Raw genomic sequence first — 19,717 nt, 5'->3', positions numbered from 1 at the left:
GAACGAAGCCCAGTCCATCACACAAACCAGCCTCCCATCCATTGACTCCATCTACACTTCCCACTGCCTAGAGAAAACAGCCAGCATAATCAGAGAACCCACGCACCCCTGACATACTCTTTTCCACCTTTTTCCAATGGGAAAACATTATAAAAGTCTCAAAACTCTCAACAGATTTAAGAACAACTTCTTCCTTGCTGTCATAAGACTTCTGAATGATCCTGCCATATAGTAAGCTGATCTATCTCTTCACCCTACCTGTAACTGCAAAACTATATTCTGCATCCTCTCCTTTCCTTCTCCCCTATTTACTCTATGAACAGTATGCTTTTTCTATATAGCGTGCAAGAAACAATACTTTTCACTGTATCCCAATATATGGGATAATAATAAATCAAATCAAATCATATCAAAAAGTTCTCAAAATCCACCACTTTTGCCACATTTTGTTGCCTGTCTTTATCCTCCAATGCAGGTGTAAAAATATGTAGTTGGAGTGTAGATTGAAGGATATGGATTGCCACTAATATCTTGCACCAGTAACCTTTAATCACATGTCTTAATGAACACGAAGGAAGCCTTTTATACTATGGACGTAGTTCATAATGGGAGTTGAAGGATAGGAAAATGAACTGGGGTAATCCACAATCAGCAGTTCTTAGTCTGTAACCAATGTGAAAATTGCACCCTAACAATTAGCAAATTCAATCAGGGGCCATAATTCTCAAAAGAGAGATTGGCTCCCTCTCTGCATTATGTATTTGCATAAATCTTGGTCTGTGATATTTCACTGCTGACATTAACCCATTTTGAAATCACTTAAGGTTTGGACTTTATTGATCTTTGTGGTCCATTCACCTACTGAATTCATATCATTTGTAATATGTTACAGAGCTGCCAACACAAGACTAATATTTGGAGCAGCAAACAATAGATCTATAGTAATGACATATTGCAAAGCTGTTTCTGTATATACATATATATATATATATAGATTTATAATCTCCCTCCCTAAATCTGTTTCCTTGCACCTCAGTGGGTTTATCAAGTATGTAGCTTAACCATGGAGAGCACCACCTTAGTTTGGCAGGGACATGTTACGATGTTTTTCTTGTTGTATTTAAAACTATCATTCCCCTCAAGTAGCCAGACAAAGTCATGGAGTGGTTTCAAGATGATTTATTGACAACTGTAGTGCTATAGGAATCTGACTAAGCCATTCAGACCAACCAGAGTGCAGAATTCAGAAATACATGAGCAATTATAGTCTCAAATTTAATTACAAATAATTAGCATATGCCAATCTAAGTAAAGGAGTTATCTTTATCCACTCACAGTTATTGATTAAGGTTACATCATGCATACATAAGGGTATAGTGTCCAATTAACTTGTGCGTGTTAAATCACCAAGCAATGATCGCTATATCTCTGACCAATGGTATACCAACCTCCCTTTCCATTGTTTCTTGTTCTAATGGGCAAATATGGGCTGCAGCTGCACATCATTCAATTAAATGGTCTTTGACTCTTATCTGGGTCTGCTTTAAACAAGCCCTGTGGTTTTCACATAGCTTTCCCTACGCGACTGAGATTCTTAAATCTGTGTCACTATTAACCCTTTCAGGATGGCATGGTGGCACAGTGATTAGCACCGTTGCCTCATAGCACCAGGGTACCGGGTTCAATTCCGGCCTCAGGTGACTGTCTGTGTGGAGTTTGCACATTCTCCCTGTACCTGCGTGGGTTTCCTCCAGTTGCTCTGGTTTCCTCCCATACATCTCACGTGAGAACACCATCCACCAGGTACACGGTACATACTCTTGCAACTCGGCCAACGTTGTCTACCTGATACGCTGCAGGAAAGGATGTCCCGAGGCATGGTACATTGGGGAAACCACGCAGACGCTGCGACAACAGATGAATGAACACCGCTCGACAATCACCTGGCAAGACTGTTCTCTTCCTGTTGGGGAGCACTTCAGCGGTCACGGGCATTCGGCGTCTGATATTCGGGTAAACGTTCTCCAAGGCGGCCTTCATGACACACGATGGCACAGAGTCGCTGAGCAGAAACTGATAGCCAAGTTCCGCACACATGAGGACGGCCTCAACCGGGATATTGGGTTCATGTCACACTATCTGTAATCCCCACAGCCTGCCTGGACCTGCAGAGTTTCACTGGCTGTCCTGTCTGGAGACAATACACATCTTTTTAGCCTGTCCTGATGCTCTCTCCACTCACATTGTTTGTATCTTAAAGACTTGATTAGCTGTAAGTATTCGCATTCCAACCATTATTCATGTAAATTGAGTCTGTGTCTTTATATGCCCTGTTTGTGAACAGAATTCCCACTCATCTGAAGAAGGGGCTTGGCGCTCCGAAAGCTTGTGTGGCTTTTGCTACCAAATAAACCTGTTGGACTTTAACCTGGTGTTGTTAAACTTCTTACTGTGTTTACCCCAGTCCAACGCTGGCATCTCCACATCATTCCTCCCATATGCCAAAGATGTGCGGGTTAGGTAGATCGGCCATGCTAAATTGCCCCATAGTGTGAGGGGAATGAGGAGAGTAAATATGTGAGGTTACAGAAATGGGACCTGGGTGGGATTGTTGTTGGTGCAGGCTCGATGGGCCAAATGGTCTCCTTCTGCACTGTAGATTCTATGATTCTAGGATAGGAGATGGAATAATATCATTGTCCTCATAGTCTTATATTCTGTCCCGTCACATCAGCGGGGATTTCAATGGCTCACTGGCCCCATTGCCAGCAAAGAAATTCCAACTCAGGCAAAGGGAGACAAATCAGCAGGGCCCCAACTGAATAACTACTGCCCAAAACATATGTAAGGGCCCAGCAAGAATAGGGGAAGGTTGTCCGCGGTGTTCACATGGTCAGGAAGTTTTCATGTGGTTACTGGAACAACAGCATCATTGCTGGAAAGCAGAAATGTAAAACGGAATAATCCCTAACATTTTATCTTTCTGACGAAGCATCATTGATCCAAGATGTTCCTGGTATCTGGAAATTCTTCCTGCAGAAAGGGATTAGTCATGGGCGGTAGTATGGGCATGAATACCCATTAAGGAACACACTTGAATATTGCAATGGGGGTGATTCGGACCTTTCGAGATGGACAAAAGTGGATCGGTTCTCATTTTTAGCTATTTTGCAACAGGCCAAATTGTACTGTCCTCCTCTGATGACATGGTTGTCCGTTGTTCAGGAATAATGGAATCCTCAGTCAGGAAACCCCATTTCTGGGACGACATACGGGTAGGACAGAAAATCTTGATGAATTTTATTTCAAGTGCAGTTCGTTGTGTTGTACGAGGGTGAAAAAAAGCTGAACTCCAATTCTTGAGAAATTGAAGTTCTTTCCCGTAGATAATGTGGCACATTTGAATTCAAGACATCTTTCACCTGTGAGTTTCAGAACTAAAATAACAAAATTAGGAGTTTTTTTAATGTAAAATATGTGAGAGTTAAAACATAAACCCATTCCTCCTGTATCTAAAGGTGGTCAACCCCAGTAATAGATACATCTGATTGTACTGAGTAACTATTTCCAGATGGTCGAGAGTAATTATTTGCCAATGCAGAAGACGTTTGCATTTTTACCGATGGCTGACCAGATAACAGTCTAAACCAGTTAACCTATTGAGCAAAAGCTTTAAAATTACCTCTGCACCTCTTAATGGGTGCTGCATCCAGCATCTTGAGAGAGATGCGACCTTCATCTTTGCTGCTTTCAATGTGACTCTTTTGAAATGAGAGACATCAGTGTGCTAAACACCCTTCAATAATCACAGCTTTACAGAAAGTTAAATCGAGAGGATAGATGCGAATAAAATGGATGAGGAAACCGCAATGGCTCAAAATTAATCAAGATCAAAGGTTGGAAACAGATTCAATGAAATCACTATGGTCTTTCGTATTATGCATATAGTTGATTTTGAATAAACCAACTGTAACATGATTGTTATTGCACCTCTAACCCTTCAATTAACTTGGGTTCTCTGGATGTAAATTATCTTTTCCTTAGATATTATTTTTTCATTTAGTTCCACTGCTGGTGTCATCCATTCTCACATGCTGTTGTACTCAGGAAGATCTGAGTAATTGAGATATCCTATTCTATTTGGGCTCGAGTTTTAACCGGGGAAGCAGTGCGCTACTCACTGACGGCGGGGTCTTATGGTCCCGCCATGTCATAGAATCCTACAGAATCATAGAATCATACAGTGCAGAAGGAGGCCATTCAGCCAATTGAGTCAGCACCAACCACAGGCCCTATCCCCATAACCCCATTCATTTACCCTAGCTAGTCTCCCTGACACTAGGGGGCAATTTAGCATGGCCAATCCTCCTAACCGGCACATCTTTTGGACTGGGGGAGGAAACCGGAACACACAGAGAAAATCCACGCACACACGGGGAGAATGTGCAGACTCCGCACAGACAGTGACCCAAGCCGGGAATTGAACCCAGGTCTCTGGCGCTGTGAGGCAGCAGTGCTAACCACTGTGCCATCCTGCTGCCTCATTGTCGGTGGAGTTTCCCGTTGAACGCACCCCTTGCCGTTGGGAAACCCGGTAAAATGCCAGGAAGGTTTTGGCGATTGTCTTCCTTCACTTGTTGCTGAGTCACCATACTCTAACCCTCTCCCTTACTGCACTGTGGGTGTACCGACACCACACAAACTGCAATGGTTCAAGCAGGCAGCTCATCAGCACCTTCTCAATTGGCAACCAGGGATTGTCAATAAGTGCTGGCCTAGCTAGTGACACCCCTATCCCAGGAAAGAATATCGCGTCCCCGGTTTTACATCACCAACAGCTCTCTCAACCCTTCCACTTGTCTCTAAATTGTCAATATTCTTTTGTCCAACATCCAGTACTGGAGAAGCCAAAATGACATATTTGGGGTACTGTCGCTGCTGTCTTCAATCCCCACCACAAGCTCTGCTCCCTCGCATCTGACTCCATCATTCTCATCACAACAGTTAGAGGCTGAATCGGATTGTCCACAAACACGATGTTTTCTCGGATCCTGAGATGAACATTTGACCACATACCCGTGCCATCGCTAAGACCACCTCTTTCCACCTCCATGGATGTCCATGGAAAGGATGTCCCAACGGATAGTACATTGGCGAGACAATGCAGACGCTATGACAACGGATGAATGAACACTGCTCGACAATCACCAGGCAGGAGTGCTCCCATCCTGTCGGGGAACACTTCAGCAGTCAAGGGCATTCAGCCTCTGATCTTCAGGTAAGCGTTCTCCAGGGCGGCCTTCACAACACATGACAACGCAGAATCGCTGAGCAGAAACTGATAGCCAAGTTCCGCACACATGTGGACAGCCTCAACCAGGATCTTGGGTTCATGTCACACTATCTGTAACCCCCACGACTTGCCTGGGCTTGCAAAATCTCACTAACTGTCCTGGCTGGAGACAACTCACACCTCTTTAACCTGTGCTTAACGCTCTCTCCACTCACATTGTCTGCACCTGTAAAGACTTGATTACCTGTTAAGACTCGCATTCCAACCATTATCTTGTAATTGAGTTTGGGTCTATATATGCCCTGCTTGTGAACCAAACTCTTCACTCATCTGATGAAGGAGCAGCGCTCTGAAAGCCCGTGCTACCAAATAAACCTGTTGGACTTTAACCTGGTGTTTTGAGACTCCTTACTGTGCGTACCCCAGACCAACGCCGGCAACTCCACATCATGACCTCCATATCATCACCTATCTCCATCCCTGCATCAGCTGCAAACCCTCTTCCTTGCCTTTCTTACCTCTTGACTTGACTACTCAAATGCAATCATGGCTGGCCTTCCATATTCTCCCCTCCATAAACCTGAGGTCATGAAAATCTCTGCTATCAGTGCTCTAACCCACACCAGGTCCTGTTCAGCCATCACCCCTGTGCTTGCTAACCTTTACTGACTCCCAGTTAATCTGTGCCTCAATTGTAAAATTTCCATCCTCCCTTTCAAACTCCTTTATGACTTCACTCCTCCAAGAGACATAGATAGGATGCAAAGCTGGGCTGAAAAATGGCAAATGGAGTTTAACCCTGATAAATGTGAGGTGATTCATTTTGGTAGGACTAATTTAAATGTGGATTACAGGGTCAAAGGTAGGGTTCTGAAGACTGTGGAGGAACAGAGAGATCTTGGGGTCCATATCCACAGATCTCTAAAGGTTGCCACTCAAGTGGATAGAGCTGTGAAGAAGGCCTATAGTGTGTTAGCTTTTATTAACAGGGGGTTGGAGTTTAAGAGCCGTGGGGTTATGCTGCAACTGTACAGGACCTTGGTGAGACCACATTTGGAATATTGTGGGCAGTTCTGGTCACCTCACTATAAGAAGGATGTGGAGCGCTGGAAAGAGTGCAGAGGAGATTTACCAGGATGCTGCCTGGTTTGGAGGGTAGGTCTTATGAGGAAAGGTTGAGGGAGCTAGGGCTGTTCTCTCTGGAGCAGAGGAGGCTGAGGGGAGACTTAATAGAGGTTTATAAAATGATGAAGGGGATAGATAGAGTGAACGTTCAAAGACTATTTCCTCGGGTGGATGAAGCTATTACAAGGGGGCATAACTATAGGGTTCGTGGTGGGAGATATAGGAAGGATATCAGAGGTAGGTTCTTTACGCAGAGAGTGGTTGGGGTGTGGAATGGACTGCCTGCAGTGATAGTGGAGTCAGACACTTTAGGAACATTTAAGTGGTTATTGGATAGGCACATGGAGCACACCAGGATGATAGGGAGTGGGATAACTTGATCTTGGTTTCAGATAAAGCTCGGCACAACATCGTGGGCCGAAGGGCCTGTTCTGTGCTGTACTGTTCTATGTTCTATGTTCTATGTAATCACCTCGAGCTCCAACAACCCTCCAAGATATTGGATATCTACGCTCCTCCAATTCTGACCGCTTGACCATCCCAGATTTTGATCACTCTACCATTGATGGGCCTGTATTTTGCTGTGTAGGCTCTAAGCTCTGGAATTCCTTCCCTAAACTTCGCTGCTTCTCTATCTCTCTTTCCTCATTTCAGAAACTCCGTAAAATCTACCTCTTTTGGTCTTCTGACTTAATGGAGTGAATTTTCCCATTGTACCCACCACGGGAATCCAAGCGGGCAAGAGGTGAACCGTGGAAAGGACTATTGATCTTGGGCGGGATTTTCCAGTTTCAAGGCAAGCGTGGCTGGAAAATCCCGCCCAATATCACTTTCTGTAAATGGCTTGGTGCCATTTTGTTTTATATAGGCTCTGCAATGTGCCTTGGAACATTTTAGTACATTAAAGGCACCATGTAAATAAAAGTTTATGTTGAATCCTGGACAAATGGTGATGGTCAGAATGATGGTTGCAACGGTAATTGAGGTCTTATCTGTGATTTTAAAGGTGCTACCATTCTATTTGCACTGGGTGGGACACCTCAAATTTTCCCCCCATGCATTAACATTTGTCATTAACATGCTCAGTTTCACACACCGGTTAAGAAGGGGCATTACCCCAACATTGTTAAAACATTCCGGTTAGCACAGGTCCTTTCTTGACAGCTGAAAACTGGGATCTATAAATTCCATGTTTCCATCAGTGGTGAAGGAGGGTTTAATTTTGAAACATTTTACATGCAGTCCAAAGAATCCCAATGATAAAAGATAAAATACCTTTACGATGTAGTTTGTCTTGTACTTTATGATAATACGACGGATTAGAAGGATCAGACAGTCCAGACATGTTTGTAACATAATGTCATGAGGCTGGAAAATGCTTTAAATGCTATTGATGTGAAATGGCTTTCAGTGCAAATAACATTCCTATGATGAAGATTAGCAGAAGAGGCAGCCTTGAGTCGAGCCAATTTACAGTTTGAAAGACTAGATTACCAGTCACAGTAACATTGTAAACCAGTATTGAAGGCAAAGTTTAAAAATATTTATGTTTCAGTCGTGCCTTCATGGCAGAATCCCATTTGTGACTTGTAGTGAAAAAATATAAGCAATAATGTCAATGTTATTAACGAGAGCTTGTGCTGCATCAGAAAGGAGAGGGATCACAAGCTTCATGTTGAATCGAAGAGACTGGCTTTGGATGAATCTTTCAAGAGATGACTTCATATCCACTAGGAACCTGACTGTAAATGTCCCCGATGCAATCTCTCCAGCCAAGTGTACACCTCACCCCAAAGTCTTCTCCTTGAATGGCCAAAGCAACTCCTCATTTCAGTCGAAGATTTGTGAGAATCTTTCTGACGATTGTTTAACCTGGCCTCTAAAATGCAAATATGCCACCCTAGTTTTTATAATTCTTTTTAATCACATTCAGTCTGCAAATTTTAAAGTATGTTTTTACAGGTGGAAAATGATATGCCTAATTTAAAGCTGTGAAGGGTTTCAGGATTTGTTTAATGAATGTAAATGCCTTGAAAGTGTTTTGATTAGTTTAGTGTGAATTAACATGATGTAAAAGCTTCCTATTGAAGTGATTTGATTTGATTTAGGGCCTGATTTTACCAAACCTTTGTGCCCTTTTTCGGGCGCGAAATCGCGGTAAAGTTGGGCGTCGGGCCTATACTGCGATCTGCACCCGATTCCGAGCAGATCGCGGCTTTACCGACACCCGATTCGGGCACGTTCCGCTGAGGTGAATAATGACAGTCATGGTGTTTGAAGTATGCGGCCACTCCGGAGAGGAGGGATTCGTTCCTCCGGCGGGGAGGAGGGATCGGCCGCAGAGTGGCAGCAGAAACCCCCCCAGAGGATGATATGTCACACCCCCTCCCCTCCCACCCCCCTCACCCCATCCCCAGAGGATGATACGTCACACCCCCTCTTCTCCCACCACCCCCCACCCCCCCAGGGGATGATCGGTCACATCCCCTCTCCTCCCACCGCCCCCCCCCCCCCACCCCCCCCCCCCCACCCCCCCCCCCCCCACCACCCCCACCCCACCCCACCCCCCCCCAGATGGTTTGTGTCAGAGAGCCGCTCTCTCTGCTTTTTTCTTTCGCGCCCGGGCGCGCTGCTTCAGATTTTTTTTGAACTGCGCAAAAACGTGAATTGGACTGGAGCCGGCAATACGCGTGTGGGCGCGCTGGAAAGAGGATTCCAGGCTCGGATCTATTTGACGCCCAGATTCGGCACTTAGACTCAAAATGGTAAAATCAGGCCCCTAATTTATTGCCGCATGTAGTGGGATACAGTGAAAAATATTGCTTCTTGTGTGCTACACGGACAAAACATACCGTTCATAGAGTACATAGGGGGAAGGAAAGGAGAGGGAGTAGAATATGGTGTTGCAGTTACTGATAGGGTGAAGTGAAAGATCAGCTTAATATATAATAGGACCATTCAAAAGTCTGAGGACAGCAGGGAAGAAGTTGCTCTTGAGTCTGTCGGTAGTTTTGAGACTTTTGTACCTTTTTCTGAATTGGGTGTGGAGAAAGATTAGCTCAATATAAGGTAGATCCATTCAAAAGCCTAATGGCAGCAGGGAAAAAGATGTTCTTGAGTTGGTTGGTACGTGATCTCAGACTTTTGTATCTTTTTCCCGATGGAAGAAGGTGGAGGAGAGTATATCCGGGGCACGTGGGGTCCTTGATTATGCTGGTTGTTTTTCTGAGGCAGCGGGAAGTGAAGGAGGAATCAATGGATGGGAGGCTGGTTTGCGTGATGGACTGGGCTATCCTTTGTAGTTTCTTGCGGCCTTGGGCAGAGCAGGAGCCATACCAAGCTGTGTTACATCCAGAAAGGATGCTTTCTATGGTGCATCTCTAAAAATTGGTGAGACAATACAGACTTGTGGAAGAAGCCCTCATTATAATTTTGGAATTCTATGCCTGTAAGTAAATGCTGCTTTAAGAAGTTGTTTGAGATATTAATATGGAACAAAATGTCTGTGTGCTGAATTTATGGACTCTACAGTTGTACATACTCTGTAGTGAAAATAAACTGGCCAGTCAATGTACATCCAATGTTACTCCATGAAACCCAGCTCCACAGTTCCCCTTGAGCCTCAGTGTTACAAGATGTCCAATCACATTGAATAACCCTGGTTAAAAGCCTGGCACTTTCCAATAATAAGCGCGGTGGCTCACCGCTTAACAAGCCAGCTGAGCACAGATGAGATATTGGCTGGCAACCTGAATGACAGACAGCCCTGGGACTTAAACCCACAGCCATCTGGTAGGGCAGTAGATGCCTTATTATTTGGACTCTAAGATTGTCATCGCTGAATAGTCTTTTTGTAACAGATTTAGTGCAATATGGACTTCAGTAACTGCAGTGCTTTTGATTTTAGAATGAGCGAATAATAACTGCCCTTGAAGGCGGTACAGTTTTATGATATTTGCATCATGCTCTTAAGCTCGTGAATCGGTGAGAAATTGTGAATCAATAATGTGTAATATTCCTGTTCCTTCACAACAGATGACAATATATTGGAAGTTTATTGTGCATTTGCAATGTTGCAGGAGGAGGGAGAAACATTTAATTTTATCCCCCCTTTCCTCACCTTTTCTCCCTCTTTCCTTCCCCTTTCCCCCTTTTCTTAATTTTACCTCTTTCCCACCCACTCTCCCCTCTCCCTGTCACAGTTTACCCTCTGATTTCAGCTCCTCTGCCGTTTGGCCATTCACACCTTCTATTCCCTCTATGGGCTGCCATTAGCAGCCTTTTCCCTTGATTTTGTGGCTATGACTCATCTTTCATTCCCTCCCCCTGCAGTATAAATATCTCTCACTTTCTATGCCTTTGATCTTTGACAAAGGGTCATCTGGACTTGAAACGTCAGCTCTTTTCTCTCCTTACAGATGCTGCCAGACCTGCTGAGATTTTCCAGCATTTTCTCTTTTGGTGTCAGATTCCATCATCTGCAGTAATTTGCTTTTATCCACTGAGAAATGTTTAATCTCGAATTTTCGTTGAGGTTTGTTAATTTATACTATTTTATATTATTTTCTGTCTTATGTGCTCACATTGCAAATTAAATTGCTTACTTGCACTTGTACTATCTCATCATTTAATATATATATATATATAATATATATAAATTCTCCTATGAACCTTCCTTTCTCGAATCAACGAAAGTTAAGTTTTACAATCTCTTTTAATCACTCAGAGCTGTGGCACGTGCACACTCAAACAAGTCAATGCTCCAGAAACAAACAACTAAAACAAGCTGTGTTCAAGGAAGCAAGACACTACATCCAAATGATCAAACCAAATTCTTTATAATGTCCCCATTCATTATGTACAAAGTTGGCTCAAAGTCACATAATCCCCTAGTACCTTTTCTTAGCCAATGCTGATGACTGCCAACCTGCTTGATAGTCTGATAGAACCTCAAAAGTGCAGAAGCAAGCCATTCGAAAGAGCATCTTACCCAGACCCTTTCGCCATAACCCCACATGTTTACCCGGCTAATCCTCCTAACCTGCACATTTTTGGGCACTAAAGGGCAATTTAGCATGGCCAATCTCTCTAACCAAGATATCATGGGACCACAAGGGGCAATTTAGCATGGCCAATCTCTCTAACCAAGATATCATGGGACCACAAGGGGCAATTTAGCATGGCCAATCAACCTAACCTACACATCTTTGGACTGTGGGAGGAAACTTGAGCACCCGGAGAAAACCCACGCAGACACGGGGAGAATGTGCAAATTCCACACAGATAGTCACCTGAGGCCAGATCCCTGGCGCTGTTATCGGTAGGGGAATTAAGGGTTATGGGGAGCAGGCGGGTAAGTGGAACTGATTCATTTCAGATCAGCCATGATCTTATTGAATGATGGGGCAGGCTCGAGGGGCTAGATGGCCTACTCCTGCTCTTAGTTCTTATGTTCTTATGTTAGGCAGCACTGCTAACCACTGTGCCACCATGAAACGGTAGAGCAAATGGTGAAATGATGTTTAATAAGTTGTAAAAGGACTTTGACTCAGGGCATTTTTCTCTTGAGTAAAATAGTTTAACTGTCAAGTATTTGAAGAATTAAAATGGAAGGTTATATCTAATTAAAAACTTCCAGCTGCTGGGAGAAAGGTGTTTTCTCTCTTCAAAAATGTGCTACAAATTACTTAGCATCTGGTAGTTTAATAGAAAGTGTAATGGAACGTCATCTTCTTCATGCAGAAGGGAAAATAACACCTTGTGTACTATATCAAAGGAGAATTGTCACTGAGATACTGCACTCTTTAAGCATTACTTTATAGTAAGCAACAACTAATAGTTTGACAAAGCCCTAACTAAAATTAAAAGTAAATATTGTTCAATCTTCTGAAGGAGTGAAGTTGCTAGTGCTGACAGTAAGCACATTGTTCACCCTTTGTCACACAGTGAAGACTTGCGCAAAATTCCTTTCTTGCAAAGTTGCCTCATGGCAATATTGTCAAGTCATGCTGCAGCTGTATATAACCTTAGTACGGCCATACTTGGAATCGAGTGTTCTCCTTTACTTTCAGTCACTGTACGGCTTGTGGATGGTGACCTACATTTTGTATTTGTGCTCTTGGCAGTTGGCAGATGTTGACAGAGCCGCAAGCTCTTTCCTGTAGTTCTTAACACGTGGATCACCAGTCTGCCCGGTTCTCGGCTAGTTTTCAGTAACGTGCACCGGAGAGGCAGACTAAAAACAGCCACCGCTCGAGGAGCTACCTCCACGGTGAAACTTCAGTTTTTTTTGACACAGCTGTGCTTGGACATCTCAAATATGAAATTGCTCATAGTGTCTGCAGGTGAAAGACGTTAAAAGTAAGCATTCAAACTGAACAATTCCATGGGATCCTAAACCTTGCTGACTCTTTGCAATATGAATATTTAATTACCGGTGTCCTTCCCAGGTTTTCAGCTATTTTTCCCTAAATATTTTGAAGAAATTATCAACTTTTCCACTAATAATTGGAACTTGCTTCTCTCCTTCAGAACCAAAATGTCTCCTTTAAAGTACTCAAAACATTTTTTTCTCCGTTGTCCCATATTAGAGAGGCCCTTCAAAAACTCCTCAATAGGATGGCCTTCTGATAACTGAGTCTACCCTCATTCTTGCCTTCAACATCTCCCTCCCCGTTGCATGTCATATTGGGCCGGGATTTCTTCACTCAGGAGGTGGTGAATTCTCTACCCCAGAGAGTGGTGGAGATCCAAACATCGAGCATGTTCAAAACAGAAATCATTTGATTTCTGGAGACCAGTGACATCAAGGGATATGGAGATAGTGCGGGAAAGTAGCATTGAGATAGGTGAGCCATGATCTAATTGAATAACGGAGCAGGTTCGATGTGCTAAGTGGCCTACGCCTGTTCCTATGTTCCCATGTCCCTAATATCAACACAAGCCCCCACTCCCCCATGGGTCTTCATACGCGTGATGTCAGCTCATGCTCCTCCACACCCCCATGGCCCCCCAGGTTCTCCATGCCACCTCCATAGCCATTCACCTTGCATCAGCCATGGACAGACCACAGGAGCCATGTGGAGATAAGAAAAATCAACCACAAACAATCTAATACAGATCATTCTTACACACTTTATAGTGAAAAATAAAACCTCCATTTATAAAACCTATTCAAAGCTTTTAAATCTCCTCAAGTGGCTAATCTCTTATAAAAACAAACTTCTATTCAAACCCGCACATTAAAGATTGCTAATCCTTTAATAGACTCTGTGAACTGTCAATAAAACTGTGAACTCAGATCACCTGGTGAGATAATTATAGTAAGAAGTTTAACAACACCAGGTTAAAGTCCAACAGGTTTATTTGGTAGCAAAAGCCACACAAGCTTTCGAGGCTCTGAGCCCCTTCTTCAGGTGAGTGGGAATTCTGTTCACAAACAGAACTTATAAGACACAGACTCAATTTACATGAATAATGGTTGGAATGCGAATACTTACAACTAATCCAGTCTTTAAGAAACAAAACAATGGGAGTGGAGAGAGCATCAAGACAGGCTAAAAAGATGTGTATTGTCTCCAGACAAGACAGCCAGTGAAACTCTGCAGGTCCACGCAACTGTGGGAGTTACAAATAGTGTGACATAAATTCTGATTCTAGGATCGCATGATAAAGACTCAGGAGGAAAAAAGCAGAAATATTTATGTGAAATAGTGTGACATAAACCCAATATCCCGGTTGAGGCCGTCCTTGTGTGTGCGGAACCTGGCTATCAGTTTCTGCTCCGCGACTCTGCGCTGTCGTGTGTCGCGAAGGCCGCCTTGGAGAACGCTTACCCGAATATCAGAGGCCGAATGCCCGTGACCGCTGAAGTGCTCCCCAACAGGAAGAGAACAGTCTTGCCTGGTGATTGTCGAGCGGTGTTCATTCATCCGTTGTCGCAGCGTCTGCATAGTTTCCCCAATGTACCATGCCTCGGGACATCCTTTCTTGCAGCGTATCAGGTAGACAACGTTGGCCGAGTTGCAAGAGTATGTACCGTGTACCTGGTGGATGGTGTTCTCACGTGAGATGATGGATGAATGAACACCGCTCGACAATCACCAGGCAAGACTGTTCTCTTCCTGTTGGGGAGCACTTCAGCGGTCACGGGCATTCGGCCTCTGATATTCGGGTAAGCGTTCTCCAAGGCGGCCTTCGCGACACACGACAGCGCAGAGTCGCGGAGCAGAAACTGATAGCCAGGTTCCGCACACACAAGGACGGCCTCAACCGGGATATTGGGTTTATGTCACACTATTTCACATAAATATTTCTGCTTTTTTCCTCCTGAGTCTTTATCATGCGATCCTAGAATCAGAATTTATGTCACACTATTTGTAACTCCCACAGTTGCGTGGACCTGCAGAGTTTCACTGGCTGTCTTGTCTGGAGACAATACACATCTTTTTAGCCTGTCTTGATGCTCTCTCCACTCCCATTGTTTTGTTTCTTAAAGACTGGATTAGTTGTAAGTATTCGCATTCCAACCATTATTCATGTAAATTGAGTCTGTGTCTTTATAAGTTCTGTTTGTGAACAGAATTCCCACTCACCTGAAGAAGGGGCTCAGAGCCTCGAAAGCTTGTGTGGCTTTTGCTACCAAATAAACCTGTTGGACTTTAACCTGGTGTTGTTAAACTTCTTACTGTGTTTACCCCAGTCCAACGCCGGCATCTCCACATCATGACTACCAGAGATAATTATAGTCTTTTAATCTCAGCTAAGTATTCAAATAACAAAATAATAACGCTTGGGGAAATGTAAACAGTGCCCTGTTGAAACTACACAACTAAATGCTATTGTTTATTTTTCCTAATTTGTAGCAGGTGGCTCATCAATGAGAGTAGTCCAGCAGAGGTTTTTGTTCAGATGTCAATGACAGCGGCAGCCTTTTTTTACAGGTTAAAGAACAGAGCTTTTAAAGAAAATTCAGGTCGTGACACTTATACAGACTTGTCTGTCCTTCAAGAGCATTAATGTCTACTTCATCAATTCATGATGCTGAGTTCAAATTGCCCTGTGAATTGTGAATTACAGTGTGAATTACTCCCTGCCCCTTTTCCCCTACAGGCAAAAATTGTATCTGATAGGAATAGTCATGGGACATCAGCACATGTATTCTGATCCCTGTTTTTAAAGGTCAGTGAAAACTTCCCAACTCCCAAAAAATCTGGCCCTCTGCTGTTTGATCTAAATTGATGGATACATATTAGCCAGGACACCAGAGAGAGCTCCTCTGCTTTTCTTTGAAGGAGAGACCTTTTACATATGGTGGCACAGTGATTAGCACTGCTGCCTCACAGCGCCAGGGACCCGGGTTCAATTCCAGCCTCAGGTGCCTGTTTGTATGGAGTTTGCACATTCTCTCTGTGTCTGCGTGGGTTTCCTCTGGGTGCTCCAGTTTCCTGCCACCCTCCAAAGATGTGCGGGTTAGGTTGATTTTGCCATGGTAAATTGTCCCCTTTTGCCTAGAATAGAATAGAATAGAATCCCTACAGTGCAGAAGGAGGCCATTCGGCCCATCGAGTCTGCACCGACCACAATCCCACCCCACATATTTTACCCGCTTCAGGTTTGTAAATTAGGGAGATTAGTGGGGTAAATATGTGAGGTTATGGGGATAGGGCCTGAGTCAGATGCTCTTTCAAAGATTCAATGGGCTGAATGGTCTCCTTCTGCACTTCAGGAATTCTATGATTCTATAAATCCAAACAGGTAGATAGGACCTCACCTCCCTCGAAAGATGGCACTTTTAACACTGCAACGGTCTCTCAGTATTATACTGCACTTCATTTGATTTGATTTGATTTATTATTGTCACATGTATAGAGTGAAAAGTATTGTTTCTTGTGCGCTATGCAGACAAAACATACCATTCATAGAGTACATGGAGAGAAGGAAAGGAGAGGGTGAAGAATATAGTGATGCAGTTACAGATTGGGTGTAGAGAAAGATCAGCTCAATATAAGGTAGGCCCATTCAAAAGTCTGATGGCAGCAGGGAGAAGCTGTTCTTGAGTAGGTTGGTACGTGACCTCAGACTTTTGTATCTTTTACCTGACGGAAGGAGGTGGAAGAGAGAATGTCCGGTGTGTGTGGGGTCCTTAATTATGCTGGCTGCTTTTCCGAGGAAGTGTAGACAGAGTCAATGGATGGGAGGCTGGTTTGTGCGATGGACTTGGCTTCATTCATGACCCTTTGTAGTTTCTTGTGGTCTTGGACAGAGTTGGTGCCATACCAAGCTGTGATTCAACCAGAAAATATGCTTTCCATGGTGTATCTGTAAAGGTGGGTGTGAGTCGTAGCGGACGTGCCAAATTTCCTTAGCTTCCTGAGGAAGTAGAGGCGTTGGTGGGCTTTCTTAACGATCGCGTCAGCATGGGGGGACCAGGACAGGTTGTTGATCTGAACACCTAAAAACTTGAAGCTCTCGACCATTTCCAGTTACATCAGGCATCTTCTAAAACTAATAATTCATCTAACATAGTAAGTTGGCAAACCTCCCGATTTGAATGTCATAAAATTCCAGCCAGGAATATGCCAAACAGAACATAGTTCTTCAACTTAACGATATAGTCCTATCATTTCAACAGATTGCCGACTGTTTCATTCAAAAATATAAACGGATGAGAAACAAATCATGTATTTGATCTACAAACATTGAACGGGCCACAGTTAACTGTTTTGCTTACACAAGACAGGTTTACTAATACATAGCTGGAAGTGTGTCAGAGGCAGTAATCTCATCTTTACTCAGCTGGCATCACCATAACTGATGTTGCACATTCAGCTTTTGTTTAATCCTCAAGTACAGTCGTGATGGTCACTCCTGCTAATGGGGGTTTGTATTTCATGCATTTGGGCATGTTTCCATTTCAGAATGAGATTAATGAATTTGTTTCATTTCCTTGAGAGTTTGCACAAAGATCTATCTGCACAATGAAGTGAAGATTTAATCAGCTTGAATATCGTTTGACATGCAAGAGACATCAGTAATAATGGAAGCTCAAAATGTTAACTTATCCTTTCATCTCTCAACAATTCCTTTCTGTTGCACGCTATCCCTGCCTGACTGGATGAGGTAACCAAGTAGGATTGTCCTTCGTGGGAACAGGAGATTTGACATTCTTTCTCCCTCCCTGTTTGGTACCCATCCTGGAATAACCTGTGGATCTGGCTGCCCCACCTTACACCCGATGTACAAGGACAATCATAGAATCTTACAATGCAGAAGGAGGCCATTCGGTCCATTGAGTCTGCACCTACCACAATCCCACCCAGACTCTATCCCTATAACCCCATGCATTTACCTTGCTTATCCCCCCTGACACTAATGGGCAATTTAACATGGCCAATCCACCTAACCCGCACATCTTTGGAGTGTGGGAGGAAACCAGAGCACCCGGAGGAAACCCACGCATACATGGGGAGAACATGCAAACTCCACACAGACAGTGGCCCAAGCCGGGAATCGAACCCGGGTCCCTGGCGCTGTGAGGCAGCAGTGCTAACCACTGTGCCACCGTGCCACCCTGAATGGGATAATGAATGCAGAAGAACTTCAACCAACCATTATTCTGTTCCAAATCATTTTAAGAAAAGCAAATTCTATACCGACTGCAGCTGAATTAATGTTGGCAAAACTAAAGTGATACGAAACAAGATTAATGATTGAGTGGAAGAATCATTATAATCTAAAGGAATGTGACCCGAAGGTTAGAGTACATACCTATAAAAGCAAATCAGGCAATTATGACTCTCTTAAACTGACAAATGTCTGATTTCCCTGCTTAGTAATATCTACCTTGTCATTGATGAGTTATGAGGCCTTCCTTTTCCAAGAAATCTAACCCACATGCATCCAGTTCCCATCAGCAAACTCTTCATATGCAATAATTGCTTCTTTTGAAATCAATTGCCACAGAGAATGTTTCTCGGTTCTTATATGTAACAGTGCATTATATCATTATAGATGTTTTAATGGCCACATGGGAGGAGGGGTTAAGTCCCAACCCCTCATCTCCCACAGGATAAAATAAATTGCTGGTTTAATTTGGGCTAAAGCTGAATTATGGCCCTGTCCCTGAATTATGACTCTATCCTATAAACATCGGATCGTGAACACTGAGTGCGACTACAAACAGGAACATGGTGCTTTCACCATTTGGGCTCAGATTTCAGCCCAGATGTAAGTATTTATGGTGATTATTCACTTAATTCAGCCTAGATCCATCCAATTTTTACTGGGCACAGATACACGCACACACGCACACACACACACACGCACACACGCACACACATGCAGATACGCACACACACACACACACACACACGCACACACACATGTACACACACACATGCACACATGCATGGACACACCCGCACCTGCACACGCGAGTGCACACACACACATACATACACACACATGCACACGTATACACACACGCACACGTGCACAGACACGCGCACACATACATGCACATACATGCACACGTATACACACATGCACACGTGCACAGACACGCGCACACATACATGCACACACATGCACACACATACGCACACACACACACACAGACATACACACACACATGTACACACACACATGCACACATGCATGCGCAAACATGCACATGCATGCACACACCCGCACCTGCACACACGAGTGCACACACACACATACATACACACACACGCACACGTACACACACACACACACGCACACGCACACACCCATGCGCACACATACATGCACACACACGCACCTGCACACACGAGTGCACACACACTCACACACACACATACATGCACACGCATGCACACACACACCTGCACATACAAGTACAGACACACACATACATACATGTACACACATGCACACATGAACCTGCACATACGAGTGCACACATGCACACATACACACATGCACACACACATGCACACACACATGTGTACGCACACATACACGTGCGCACGTACGCGCACACACACACATACTTCAAACTTAACAATGATGGGTGACATATGGTCAACTGAAACTTCCAGTAGCTCCCATCCTTTCCTTGTGTTTAAACACAGAATCTGCGCGATGGCACAGTGGTTTGCACTGCTGCCTCACAGCGCCAAGGACCCAGGTTCGAGTCCCACCTTGGGTGACTTGACGATGTGGAGTTTGCATGTTCTCCACGTGTCTGCATGGGTTTCCTCCGGGTGCTCCGGTTTCTTGCCACAGTCCAAAGATGTGCAGGTTAGGTGAATT

The sequence above is a fragment of the Mustelus asterias genome, chromosome 10 (genome assembly GCF_964213995.1).
Source record: "Mustelus asterias chromosome 10, sMusAst1.hap1.1, whole genome shotgun sequence".
Taxonomy (NCBI): domain Eukaryota; kingdom Metazoa; phylum Chordata; class Chondrichthyes; order Carcharhiniformes; family Triakidae; genus Mustelus; species Mustelus asterias.
The sequence above is the reverse complement of the archived record's forward strand: the minus strand, read 5'-3'. Positions refer to the sequence as shown.